Here is a 14,115-nt window from a genome sequence, read left to right on the forward strand (position 1 = left end):
AGCTGCCTACTCTATATTGATTTGAATCCAAGAATTAGATGAAGTAGGTTCATAAATTCCCCAACACCCTTATGTTCTCCCTTTAGTTAGACAAGTTTACATTTTGCTTTGTTTTGCAGAGAAAATGGCAGAATAAAAAGCTTTCTGTTTTTGTGTGTGTGTGTGTGTGTGTGTGTGTGTGTGTGTGTGTGTGTGTGTGTGTTTTCTGCCTGAAGGTCAGTGTGGAGCTGAGAGCCCAAGAATAAGAGGATGGAGCCTGGATTGATCACATTTTTGGAGAGTGATCTCATTCTGTCAGAGAGCTCTATGACACCTATGGAGAACTCCAATGAGAAGCATCCATTTTGCCTATGTTGAAAAGACCAGGCCAAAGTTTTTCTCTGATGAAACCCTGTATGGAGTTTAAGAATTTGTCCTTGGGAGAAATAAGGAGGATTTCCAGGGAAGTTTCAATGAAACCTTTTCCAATGTGTTAATAAATTTTCCTTTTTTTTCTCAAATTACATTTCAACCAAGCAATGAATTAATGGAATTGATTTTCATCATTCTGTAGAAATAACTATTTGGGGTATCCCATAGCCATAAATGAACATAAATACTTTGGGAGAAAACATTGCAAAAGACTTCAGACATGCATTAAGAGATATGTGATTTTCCTATGTGCAGTCACCAGTTATTGTGGGTATTTATGTGAGATGATGAACCTTTTGATAATATTAATGTGATACACTGGTTTAGAAAAATATTACAAATATATAAAATATATTTGTTCTAGATGACTTTAGAAAGTAGTTTAGTTAATGGGCCAATACTGGATCCTGTATACTCAATATCATTAATTAATATTGTAAGTATCACCTTCTAGCTATGCTTATAAATTAAATCTTCACAAAGAGAAGGTAGATTATAAAATACATACTCATATGTACATGCATATATGTTTTTACTAATTTTGGTTTATAGAAAGCTTACAACCCCTTTGTAAAGAAAGACACTCAAGGGTTAATATGATTTCCATTCCAGCGAGTTTTGCTTGCCATTATTTTCTTTTTCTTTTCTCCCTTTTAACTGATTCGTAGCATAAAATCTTCCTGGACACCTAATTATCAAGCCAGCTCACAGTCACAGCTGTCTGCTTGGAGAACCCATTAGATGCAGCAGTTGAAGCCTCCATAATTCCCCAAACTTCCCGGTTGTGAATATTAAGAAAAGATTTTTACATGTCATATGCAATTCGGAGGTGGTGTGAATGGCGTTGGAAATGACGAGCTCTGAATGCTTGTCCATCACTCCATTCACTGGTTACAGGTGGTCTCATTTTCCACTTTCAGATATCGGCTGGCTATGACAGCAGGCACTTAATTTGCATGTTCAACAGACAACAAACGGCCCTGTGCATGTCAAAATAGGTGGTGATGCGTGACAGTTTCTACACAATACTGTCTCCTCTTTGTTTGACCTTTGACCTCTCTGCATGTCTTTTTCCACAATCAGAAAAAAAATGCACTTCTCTGCTTTAGAATAAATTTGATACCAAATTGATTATTTTCTTTTATTCTTCTTCCTCTTCCTCCTCCACTTTTTTTTTTCCTTTTTTCTTTTAAAGTATGCCATGCATCCGGACTTTCATCTTAACTGCTACAAAACTCTGTCTGAACAGCCTCATAAAATTTAAAAATAGGTAGGCACCACAGATAGGAAGCTGCCTCCTTGAAATTCATTGTAGTTAAATTGCTTGGAAGTTCTTTGTAAATGTAATCTTTAAAAGGGAACTTAAATTGTGTTAATATTTGTTTAAAAAGAACATAAAATAAAATTCACTAATACTTCTCATTAACTTATGCTAATTGCACAACTGTCCTTGCAACAATTTTAATATTAATATTGTACTGTGGTTTAAAATTACTTTTTTAATTACATTGTGGGCCATAGTGTGTTAAACATAGCACATGGTCATGCTAATTTTCTACAATAAACATGACAAGACTCAACCCATTTGCTTTTACTTTCAGCAGAAACCTGCTAATGAGAACTTAGTTCACAATTTTGCATTAAGGAGTAAAATGTTATGAACTTGAAAATGCCCCAAAGTGATACTCAGCAACAATGAGCCATTAGAGATTTCTGGGCCACTGATTTTTAGTGGCCTGAGCAATTTTTCCAGCGTGGGAGGTGGGTAGAACTGGGTTTTTTATGATCTAGTTTGTTGTGTTATAAGACTCTCAACTGTGGAGTGAGCTCCCTCAAGCCCTAGCATTTAAGCTCACAAAAAGCCCACACACCCTTGCCCCTCTAAGAAAGGGCATAATCCACTCACCAATCCTATTTGAGTGCTGTTTCTTGTTTTAATTAAGAATTAAAGCATGACAGCAGATAATCACACCTCTTGAGGATTAGAAGCTTTGAAATGCAGCTGTGAATCTAATACTCTGGGGAGTGATTATCCCATGATGACCACACCCCCTAGAGTTGCCCTGTGGAAGTCTAATATAATGGGGGAAATATGGGACTGCTAGCTTAAGATGCTAAAGGATACATTTCTAGCTTCCCTTCTAGGTTTTTGCAACAGTGTGTTAATGAGAAATACTCTTTCATTTGATGTGTTCATGTCCATACAAATGCACATGCCAACACTCATAGAATCTTAGGACTTGGGAGCAAGAAGGGATTGTAAAGAGTTAGTCCAACTTCCTAAATTTACAGGTAAGGAAACTGAGACCAAAGGTGGTGAAGCATTGTGAGTTAATGATAAAATTACTGCGTCCAAATGCAGAAATTGTAAAGCTGAGTATTAGCTTTTATTACTTAGGTATGAGAATATGGGAGTCATCTATTAGAATCTCAGTTTCTTCATCTATAAAACAGGGGGAAATACTTGATATATTTATTTCAGAAGTCTGTTGTGTTAACTTTTTTTGTATATTAATGTATTAAATATAATAGTTGTTCAACCATTACAAAATTCAAAATTGATAAATATTTTCTTTTAGAATCTTGTTCTTTGTCCTTTTTTTTTCTTTTAATTTCCTTGTCAGATCAAAAATTTTGCTTTTGACTATTCCCTCTCAAATATTATTTAACATCTTAATTTCTGGCTTCCTATACATAACTAATTTCCTGTTGGATTTGCTGTATTACTATAGCAAAATGTTCCTCTCTGTGTCTCTCCCTATCTCTTTGTCTCTTTATCTCCCTCTCTTCCTCCTTTCTTCTTCCTTTCTTCCCTTTCTCTCTCTTCCTCTCTTCACTTCTGTCCCCCTAGTCCTCCCTTCCTCTCTCTCTTATCTGTCTCTCTGCCTAGAAGTTCTGCTTGACTTTTGTGTTCAAATTACAAAGTTTCAAGTAAACTTCAGGCTTTAATGAGAAATATTTGAAATTTTCATATTTTAAAGCTATTTTTTCCCATTTTAAGACTATATTCAACTTTCCATATAAATTATATTTAGTCCATATATTTTGGCTATTGTAATATTATGTTCTAAGCTCTTTTTATTTACAAAAAAAGTTTCCAGGTCTTATGTATCCTGATTTTAATTCCTTTGTGCTTGAACTACTTTCTGGATACCTTTCTAGTACTTTTTTCTTTGATGTGGAAAGTCTGGGTTGTGACTATAGCATTCCTGAGACTTTTTTGGGGGGGAAGTGTGGGGGGGGGGTTAGGAGCTAAATGATTGGATCTATGCATTTTGTCCAGTTTTCCTTTAAGATTCCTGAAAATAATATCCAGGATTTATTTTCAATTTCTTTTCATGGAGTTCAATGACTGCTTGAATTATTTCTCATTGGCCTATTTTCCACATCAATAATTTTTATATCAGATATTCTGGATTTTTTATATATATCTTCCCCGTTTTTGATTGCATTCTTTATTTCTTGCTGCTCACAGAATCATTGATTTCTATTTATCTTATTTTATTTTCAAGAAATATGGTACTTAAATAAGGTTTACCACTTTCTCTACTGAGATAACTTTAGAATCAGTGATCATTCCAGAACACAAGTCTGATCATCTCACTTTCATTTCCACTTTATAAACTCCAATGGATTCAGACTTCCTTTGAGATCAAAGACAAAATGTTATGGATTTTCATGTGCTTTCTCATTTAGCCTCCTCTTATCTTTCCCAAGAAAATAATGTAATCAATAAAAAAGAAATAATTCAAATATCATGGAGCCCCAGTCAAGATTATACAAGATTTAGCAGTTTACCCATTAAAGGATTAGAGGGCTTGGAATATGATATTCTAAAAGGCAAGAGAACTATGATTATAACTAAGAATACCCATCCAAGCAAAACTGGGTGTTATACTTCAGGGAGAAAGTATACAATGAAACAGAGGACTTTCAAGTATTCTTAAAGGAAAGACCAGAGCTGAACAGAAAATTTGTATTTCAGATGAAAAACTCAAGAGAAGCATAAAAAGTAAACAGGGAAGAGAAATCATAAGGAAGTTAAAGGTCACATTCCTACATGGCAAAATAATATTTGTAATTACTAAAAAAAAAAAAACAACAACCTCATTATTAAGGCAGAATGAAAAAAAATTTTAATATGTGAAATATTCTTTGGGAAAACAACTAATGTGAAAAATAGATTCAGGAGAGACAATTTAAATATAGATAGATAGATAGATAGATAGATAGATAGATAGATATAGATATATGTCTACCTGAAATTTACTATCAAAGCAAGAGCCTAGATGTAATCTCTCAAGAAATTATCAAAGAAAACTGTACTGGTTTTTGTTATGGGACAGAACTTGAAACAAGGTGCTAAGTCAGTGGAATTGATAGAGACAATGGTTGGTTAGCATGGTGCTTAACAGTTTTCTAGTTCAGTACTTGTATTTAATACTATAGTCCACAAGATTCACACTTATGATAAGAGAGAATATAAGCCCAGACAAAGTCAGCCAGAAGGAGAACTAGGGAAGACCAGAGAAGTGGTAGCAGGCTGTTCTTCTTCACTTCTCCACTTCTCCACTGAAATCAAGATCCAGAAGGCCTCCAGAAAATCTAGCAGAGCCTCAAGTGAAGAAGACAAGATTTTGAAGGAGAAAATAAAGGATTTGGACTTTAAACCATGGCTACTTGTGGTAATTACTGAACTGAAACAAAGGCTGCTCCTGGAAGTCCCCCAAGAAATATTCCCAGAGAATATTCCATTTTAGAGAAGAATATTACAGGTATTCTAGCACGGAGATTAAAACAGAAATTGGAAAGAATATCAATCATCTTGTGAGAGTCCAAAGATATGTAATAGTTTGCATTATTTTAAATTTGATTTAGTTCTCTATATATTTGAGAAATGAGAAATGTTTTTTTTTTCACAAACACTAGCTATAAAATTTTATACCACCTTTTTTTTTTTTTTTTGATAATGGTTTTCAAGTAGCTGAATAATTCTTAATTTTTTTTCATGTATCCATTTTCCAGATTGGTTTTCCCAATGAGGTATTTTATGTTTTCTTTTTTCTCATGGGTTTTTAAAAATTGTATTTAGCTAATTCTTGATATTTCATAGCATCATTAGCTTTTATTTGTTCAACTGTAATTTTTAATCAATTATTTTCTTCAGTTAGAATTTTTGCTTCCTTTTCAATTTACCCAATATGCTTTCAAATTAATTATTTTCTTTAGTATTCCTCCCTCCCTGTACCACCCATGCAAATTTGCCTAATTCTATTTTATAAGGAGTTGTTTTCTTCAGTCAAATTTTGTGCTTTTTCTAAGATGTTAACTTTTTGCATAATTCTCCTGTGTAACTCATTTATTTTCTCATTTTTTTCTTGATTATTTTTCCTTTTTAAAAATGTGTTTGGTTATACAGGTACATTAATTTTTTCAAATATTTAAATGTTGATCATGTTGGGAGAGGACAAAAGGCAAAAATCACAAGAAAAGGAAAAAAAGAAAAGAAAAAAAAGAAAAATGTAGACACTGATTCACATTCAGTCTCCATAGTTCTCTCTCTGGATGTGGATGGCATTTTCTATCTAACATTTAGGGAGTTGCCTTGGATGACTGAATTATTGAGAAGAACCAAGCCTATTATAGTTGATTATCAAACATTCTTCTAGTTGCTGTGTACAATGTTTTCCTGGTTCTGCTTCACTCAACATTAGTTCATGTGAATATTTCCAGGCTTTTTTCTAAAATCAGCTTGCTTATCATTTTTTTTAAATTATAATTTTTATTTACCAGATATATGCATGGGTAATTTTACAGCATGGGCAATTGCCAAATCTTTTGTTCCAATTTTTCTTCTCCTTCACTCCCTCCAGATGGCAGGTTTACCAATACATATTAAATATGTTAAAGTATAAATTAAGGATCAATATATGTATACTTCTCCAAACAGTTATTTTGCTGTACAAAAAGAATCGGTCTTTGAGATAATGTACAATTAGCCTGTGAAGGAAATAAAAAATGCAGGTGGACAAAAATAGAGGGATTGGGAATTCTATGTAGTGGTTCATAGTCATCTCCCAGAGTTATTTCACTGGGTGTAGCTGTTTCAGTTCATTACTGTTTTGTCGGAACTGATTTGGTTCATCTCATTGTTGAAAATGGCCATATCCATCAGAATTGGTCATCATATAGTATTGTTGTTAAAGTATATAATGATCTCCTGGTTCTGCTCATTTCACTCAGCATCAGTTCATGTAAGTCTCTCCAGGCCTTTATGAAATCATCCTGTTGGTCATTTCTTACAGAACAATAATATTCCATACTATTCATATACCACAATTTATTAAGCCATTCTCCAATTGATGGACATCTATTCAGTTTCCAGTTTCTGGCCACTACAAAGAGGGCTGCCGCAAACATTCTTGCACATACAGGTCTCTTCCCTTCTTTAAGATTTCTTTGGGATATAAACCAGTAGTAACACTTCTGGGTCAAAGTGTATGCTCAGTTTGATAACTTTTTGAGCATAGTTCCAAATTGCTCTCCAAAATGGCTGGATGTATTCACAATTCCACCAACAATGTATCAGTGTCCCTGTTTTCCCACATCCCCTCCAACATTGAGCATTCTCTTTCCCTGTCATTCTAGCCAATCTGACAGATGTATAGTTGTATCTCAGAATTGTCTTAATTTTGCTAATCATTTTTAATAGAAAAATAATATTCCACTTCTTAAATATACCATATACTGTATCTCATTTAGCCATTCTCAGGCAAAGCCAGTTTAGGGACCTCTAAGTCAGCAGCAATATTAGTGACTTCCAGACTTTTCAGCTCAAACACACCAAAGAAGACTTGTAAAGTCAGAGAAAAAACAAAAAACAAACAAACAAAAAAAAAACGACTTTCGAAGCAGAGTGCAAGCCCTGTGCATAATCTCAATGCAGGTAGCAAAAGTGCAACTCCAGCTTTGGCCCATCTCCATGCCAGTAAAGCATAAATAAGTTTAATGACCTCTGAATCAGACAGTGCTAGTGGCTTCTAGACCTGTCAGTGCTGATATACCAAAGAAGACTTGGATGGTCAACATAAAAAGGTCTATGGCAACAGGATGGGAATCCCAAATGTAATCTGAGTATAGATCACACCAATGTAGCCCTGACCCTGGCCTTAGACTCAGAGCCAGAGAAGCAGAACTTTCGAATCATCAGCAACATTGGTGGTTTCTAGACCTCTCAACACAGAAACACAAAAGATGACTTGGAACATCAAAAAAAAAAAAAAAAAAAAAAAAAAAAAGGTTTGTAAGTAGGGTGAGAGGGCCTTGGGAAACCAGCAAACCAAAAGTGGACATGGTGTCAGTGGTAGTCTCCTGAGGGTTCAGCTTAAGGTTGTCTCTTTCTTAGCAGAGAAAGGACATTGTTGCTTTATCACACTAGACCGTATACCTACCATGGGGTAGGGACACTCTTAACAGTTCAAGGGCAGAAAAGAGTGCTCTGAAAGAAGGAAGTAATCAGTAAAGTGATATGATAATTATATAAATATTATAATTAATAAGCCCTCTCTATTTACATTCCTACATGGAAGGATGATACTTGTAACTAATTAGAAGAAAAGATCTGTGAAAAACAGCTGCACAAAACCTTTGAAGCTTGGGATAGTGCAGCCTCCACCCTGGAAACAGAGCCCTATTAAAGTTTAAAGCCAAGTAATAGAGTAAGAAAATGAGCAGACAACAGAAAAAAAATTCTGACCATAGAAAATTACTATGTTGACAAGGAAAATCAAAACACACACTCAAAAGAAGACAACAAAGTCAAAGCTCTTATATCCAAAGCCCCCAAGAAAAATAAAAGTGATCTCAAGCTATGGAAAAGTTTAAGAGGGACTTTGAAAATCAAGGATGAGAGATAGATGGAAAATTAGGAAAAGATTGAAAGTGGGCGGAAAAGGAAAGAAGAAAAGCTAAGGAGAAGAATGCCTTAAAAAGCAAAATTAGTAAAATTACTAAAAAATTGATTTAAAAAGTTAAAAATTAGTAAAAGGAGGTACAACAGCTTACTGAGGAAAATAATTCCATAAAAATTAGAAATGAGCGAATGGAAGCTAATTACTAGGAAAAATAAAAATACAATAAAGTAAAACAAACAAGAAAAGAAAAAAAATAGAAAAGAAATGTGAAATATCTCATTGGGAAAAAAAAAAAAAACTTACCTGGAAAATAGATGCAGGAGAGATAATCTAAAATTATTGGTCTATCTGAATGTCTTAATATTGAGACATCATCTTTCAAGAAATTATCAAGGAAAATTGTGCAGATATTTTAGAGCCAGAAGGTAAAACAGAAATTGAAAAACTCCACCAATCACCTCCTGAAAGAGATCTCAAAATGAAAGCTCCCAAGAATATCATAGACAAAACTTCCACATCAAGGAAAAAATACTGCAAGCATGCAGAAAGAAACAATTCAAGTATAGTGGAGTCACAGTCAGTATAAAACAAGACTTAGTAACATCTATATTAAAGAATCAAAAGGCTTAGAATATGATATTCTGGAGAGCAATGGAGCTAAATTGCAACCCATAGCTGTCTACCCAGAAAAACTGAGTATAATCCTTCAAAAGAAAAAGTGGAAATTCAATGGAATAGATGATTTTCAAACATTCATGATATAAAAAGCAGAAATGAATATAAAATGTAATTTTTAAATACATGATTCATGATTCAGGAGAAACATAAGAAGGTAATGAGGAAGGGATATTATAAGAAACTTAATAAGATCTGTTTACATTTCTACACGGAAGGATGATATTTGTAACTCAGAACTTTCTCATTATTATGGTAGTTAAAAGGAGTATATATAGACAAGGGGCATGGATATGAGTTGAATATTAAGGGATGATATATTTTTAAAAAAAATTTAACCAAAATGGATGAGTATTTACAAAAATATATATTGCCCAGATTAACAAAAGAGGAAATAAATTACTTAAATAATCCCATTTTAGAAAAAGATATTGAACATAACATTGATGTACTCCTTTAAAAAAAAAAAAAAAAGCTCTAGGACCAGATTGATTCAAAATTGAATCATACTAAACATATATAAGAACACATAATTCCAATACTATGTAAAGTATTTGGGAAAAAATAGATAAAGAAAGATTACTGCTAAATTCTTTCTATGACACAGATATAGTACTGATGACTAAATCAGGAAGACTCAAAATAACAAAGACAATTGTAGACCAATTTCCCTAATGAATATTGATGCAAAAATATAAGCAAAAAGATTACCACAAGTTATCAGCAAGATAATACACTTTGACCAAGTGGGATTTAGACTAGGAATGTAGGAATGGTTCAATATCATAAAAAACTATTACTATAATTGACCATATCAATAATATAAAAACAACAGAAATCATAAGATAATCTCAATGGATGCAGAAAAGCTTTGACAAAATACAGGACTCATTCCTGTTAAAAACACTAGAAAGCATAGAAATAAAAGTTTTCCTTGAAATAATAAATAGTATTTATCTTAAAACCTACAACAAACATAATTTGCAATAGAGAGAAGCTAGACTCATTCCCAATAAGATCAGGAATGAATTATCATCACTATTATTCAACATTATACTAGAAATATTGACCTTAGCAATAAGAAAAGAAAAAAAAAATAATGAATTAGAATTGACAATGATGAAATAAAATTATTATATTTTTTGCAGGTGATATGATGATATATTTAGAAAATCCTAGAAAAATAATCCAAAATACTTATTGGAAAAAATTCATACATTTAGCAAAGTTGTAGGATGTAAAATAAAACCACTGAAATCATCAGCATTTCTACATATTATTGACAAAGCTCAGGAGCAAGACATTGAAAAAAAAATCCAATTAAAATAACTAGACAAAATAATATATTTGGAATTCTACCTGTCAAGACAAACCCAGGAACTATAGGAACATAATTACAAAATATTTCTCAAATAAATTAATACATATCCAAACAATTTGAAAGAAATATCAATTGCTTATGAGAAATCTACAAAACTGTCAAAAATATTTTATAATAATATGATATTTATTATATAAATAATAAAATTATTTATAATAGCTACTTATAGAGCTAGAAAAATTAATTGCAAAAATCATCTTGACAAAAGGTCAAGATTATCAATAGAATTAATGAAGAAAATACAAAAGATGGTGGCTTAGCAATACCAGACTTAAAAATATATTGTAAAGCAGCAGTCATCAAATCCATTTGGCACTCATAAGAAACAGAATGTTGTATCAGGGGAATAGATTAGATACATATGACAATAATCAAGACCTATAGTAATCTAGTATATGATATACCCTCAAACTCCAGCTTCTAGGACAAGAATTCACAATTTGACAAAAATTTTCAGGAAATCTAGAAAAGAATATGTTAGAAACTAAGCATATATTTACATCTCACATCCCTTAGCAACATAAGATCAAAATGGGTACATTATTGGGTATAAAGGGTGATACCATAAGTAGATTTGGAGAGCAAAGGATAATTTACCTATCAGAAATGTATGACCAAAGAAGAACTAAAGAAAATTATGAGAGGAAAAATGGATAACTTTAATTATATCAAATTAAAAACTTTTGCACCAATAAACAAGAACAAGAATAAAAAAGAAAAAAATAAATTTCTAAAATATATAAAGAACTATGTCAAATTTATAAGAATACAAGTCATTTCCCAACTGATAAATGGTCAAAGGAAATGAACAATTTCCAGATTATGAAATTAAAGTCATGTATTGTTATATGAAAAAATGCTCTAAATCACTATTAATTAGAGAGATTCAAACTAAAACAACTCTGAAGTATCACCTCACACCTCTCAGACTGGCTAAGATGACAGGAAAAGATAATGATAAATGTAGGAGGAGATGTGGGAAAACTGATGCAATCACTCTTGAAAGGAATATTGAAGTATGTCCAAAGGCTATAAAACACCTTTTGACTCAGCTGTGTCACTACTGGGTCTGTATCCCAATAAATAATATTTTTGGTCATAAAGGAGGGGAAAGGACCCACATGTGCAAAAATGTTTGTAGCAATTCTTTTTGTGGTAGCAAAAAATTGGAAAATAAGTAGATGCCTATCAATTGGGGAATGGCTGAATAAGTTGTGATATATAAAGATAATGGAATATTATTGTTCTATAAAAATTATGAACAAGCTGATGTTAGGAAGGTCCAGAAAGATTTACATAAACTGATGCTTAGTGAAACAAGCAGAACCAAAAATACATTGTATTCAATAACAGCAAGAAAGTATGATGATAAACTGTGAAAGTCTTGGTTCTTCTCAATAGTTCTGTGATCCCAGTCAATTCCAATAGATATTAGATAGAAAATGCCATCTGCATCCAGAAAAATAATATGGAGACTGAATGTAAATCAACACATCCTATTTTCATTTCTATTTTCTGTTTTTTTTTCCACCCATAATTTCCCCTTTGCTCTTATTTTTCTCTCTCAGCATGATCCATAAAGCAATGTGTAATAATAATAAAAAAAGAAGTACTGCCAAATGACATTGGTTAGGTCCCCTAGTCCAAGTGGCAGCATCCCCTTGGATTTATTTTTCTTTTCAAGTATTCAGTCCCTCTATTTTTCCTATTTACTGGGCTATACCATAATTATGCTGTCATTTCTGCTTCCTGTAAAATCTATGTTGTATACATGGGCAACCCTATTTCACTATCCATATATCACATCACTCCATATGTATTTTTCTAAGCTGTCCTGGCTTAGGTGACATGACACTTCATTTTTTTCTTGTTCTCCCAGTGTTATTTTTATTTAGCTCATTTTCTAGGTCAATTCTGATAATCTTGTAAAGGAGGTGAGGCAAAATTGCCACCTTTAATTCTGTCATCTTGACTCTCTGCTTTAAGTGTATTTCTAAATTAGAATGTAGTTATTTTCTAAATTCTACTCATTTAGGAAGTATTTTGTATGAGTGTTAATATTTATTTGTGTAGTTAGTTATCAAATAACAAATCAATCTTATGTACCTAAATATAATGATTTTATAACATAATTTATAAGAAAATATAATTATAGTGACTTAGCCCATCATTATTATAAGCATAATGTAAATAAATATTTCAACAAAGAATTAAAATATAAATCAAATGAATACTCTACTAACTGACTTCTGTGGAATTTATGAGTCAGAACAAATAACTTTGCTAATGGATATGATGGATAGGTTGTCTAGAGAACCCCCTTTTATTTGTTGGTTTCATACACATATTTATAAAGGAATCTTTGAGGAGATATATTATCACTTTATTTTGCTTGTAATGTAGAAAGTACAAAATTCTAATGTTCACACATCTGAATGAAAAAAAAATACCATGTATATTGGGTCATTATCTCTAATAAATAACAAATAAAATAGAGATGGGAATTGTTAACTAAAGAATTATAGAAATGGGGTATAGCTTGAATTACTAATATAATTATCTAAATTTATATTGGCAATTGTTTGTTTATGTAATCAGGAAATAGAAGAACAGCCTTGTTTTATCCAGATTAAGACTTTTTCTGTTCTTTTTTAAATAGACTTATAGAGTAGGCAAAAATTTTATTTTAAATTTGAAATTTAAACTTCTCAATTATGCCTCATTTGGATCTGCAAATTTTCTATATATTTTTTTTTAATTCTGCAATCTTGATTATAAGGCAATTAAAATGTGAATATGATTGCATCTGAATGATTGACGTTACTAAAAACTTAATAAAACACGAAAATTCCAAATAGAGGAAATCATAAAAATAAATAAAAATATTATGATTGGATACTGGTCATTTTAAAGCATATATTGATCATAAAGCAATATGAATTCTCAATCATAGAAATGATCAATCTAGCTGACTATATCAAATTTAGATTAGTCAAATATTCTCACAGATAGATCTAAAAGTAAAATATCTGTATAAAAAAGAAAATGTCCAGTCATTATTCTTTGAATATAGAAGAAGCATGGGATCATAGATAGACAATCAACCTTGAAATCTAAAACAGCTTCTTACATATTTTGGCTATGTGACCCTTAATTCTACTGGTTCAATATTAGGAAAATCATTAGCATATTTGATGACATCAATAACCAAACTAACAAAAATCATATGATTATCTTAATACATGAACAAAAAGAATTTGACAAAGTCCAATACTCATTTCTATTAAAAACAGTAATGAATGTAGAAATGAACAGAATTTTCCTTAAAATGATCAGTAGCATCTACAAGCATCACATGTAATTGGGATAAATTAGAACCATTCTTAATAAGATCAGGGGTGAAACAAAGTTGCCAACTCTCACCATTGCTATTTAATATTATATTATAAATGTTAGCTTTAGCAATGAGAAGAAAAAGAAATTAAAGGATCTAGAGTAAGTAATAAGGAAACCAAATTAGCAATCTTTGAGATTATATGATGGTTTACTTAGAGAATACTGGAGAATCAACTAAAAAACTAATACATACAATTCACAACTTTAGCAAAATTGCAGAATATAAAACAAATCCACATAAATCATCAGCATTTCTATATGATATCCAGAAAATCCAGAAGCAAGACATAGAAAGAGAAATTCCATTTAAAATAACTAGATAATATAAAGTGTTTGGGA

This window comes from Sminthopsis crassicaudata, chromosome 1 (assembly GCF_048593235.1).
Source record: "Sminthopsis crassicaudata isolate SCR6 chromosome 1, ASM4859323v1, whole genome shotgun sequence".
Classification (NCBI taxonomy): domain Eukaryota; kingdom Metazoa; phylum Chordata; class Mammalia; order Dasyuromorphia; family Dasyuridae; genus Sminthopsis; species Sminthopsis crassicaudata.